Source organism: Vicugna pacos, chromosome 34 (genome assembly GCF_048564905.1).
Source record: "Vicugna pacos chromosome 34, VicPac4, whole genome shotgun sequence".
NCBI classification, from domain to species: Eukaryota; Metazoa; Chordata; class Mammalia; order Artiodactyla; family Camelidae; genus Vicugna; species Vicugna pacos.
The window spans coordinates 4,501,608-4,502,831 of NC_133020.1; positions in this window are offsets into that span (position 1 = coordinate 4,501,608).

Here is a 1,224-nt window from a genome sequence, read left to right on the forward strand (position 1 = left end):
TAATATATCTCTTTTCTTAGCATGGGGCCTGCTGCCAAGTCAGTGCTACGCAATCATTTGCTGATGACTGACTGCGATGAAAGAATGAGTAAACCAATTTCCATGGTGGCATTTGCCAGAGTCTAATTCGTGTTACTATTGAGGATATGTGTGTCTTCCCCACCAGAAAAGAAGTTCCTTGTCCACAGGGCCATGCTGTGCTCCGCTGCATCCTCCATCTCTAGCACAACTGCCTAGCACACAAGTCCCAGGTGATGGATTAGAGCTAATTCATTCAGTAAAAATTATTAAGTGACTAATAAATGGGCAAGACACTGTTAGGTACACAGGTGTCCTCTACAACACTGAGGATTAACTCTAAGAGAGTTTATAATCTCATAGGAAGAATAAGATACAAAAATAATATTTAGTGATTCAAACTAGATTTATTATCTTGCACGTTCATTTTCTGATGAGTCATTAGCAGAGCATCTAAACTACTTAATCGTTATAAAATTCCAAGCTAAAGCAACTTTTCTTTAAATAACAAGAGCTGATGTTTGATTGACTGCTCGTGTTTACTATGGCCAGGCCCTGTTCCCAGCACTTTCTGTGTGTTCTCACACACTCCTTACAATGGCCTTTGTAGTGCGTGCTGTTTTCCACCCCACAGTAACTTTCCCCAGGTCACACACTTATTAAGTTGCATAAGCTGGGTTTGAACTCAGCCCATACACTTAACCACTGACTTTTGGCAAAAGAAACACACCTCACCTTAGGCAACTGATAGTCTCCTGACATTGAGAACAGAAGTCACTGCTTTGGAGATTTGGAGCAATGTCTAGTGGCTGATTTTTCCAGCTATATTAGGACACTTACCTCAGTAGCCTCAAGGATACTGGAACAGATTCTTAGAAAAAGGGACATCTAAATATACCAATGGAGGAAATCTAGCTAACACAAACAAAGATAGACATTTATTGGAAGGATATTGAATAACTCTGAGAATAAAAGGGAAGTTGAAAAACCAGATCTCTGACTCAACAGGAACCAGGGTAGCTCTTTGGCTCCACTAAAGCAGACACTAAAGGTGCTCTTTTATTGGCCAGGAAAGATCAAAACATTCTGTTTGATTATGCCAGCCAGGCTGAATCCAGTGGGGGTGGGGCTGTTCTCTGAACCACAATGCACATGCTGTTACTAGGAAAGAAAAAAAAAAGATGATACAGGGCAGGAATGCAACAG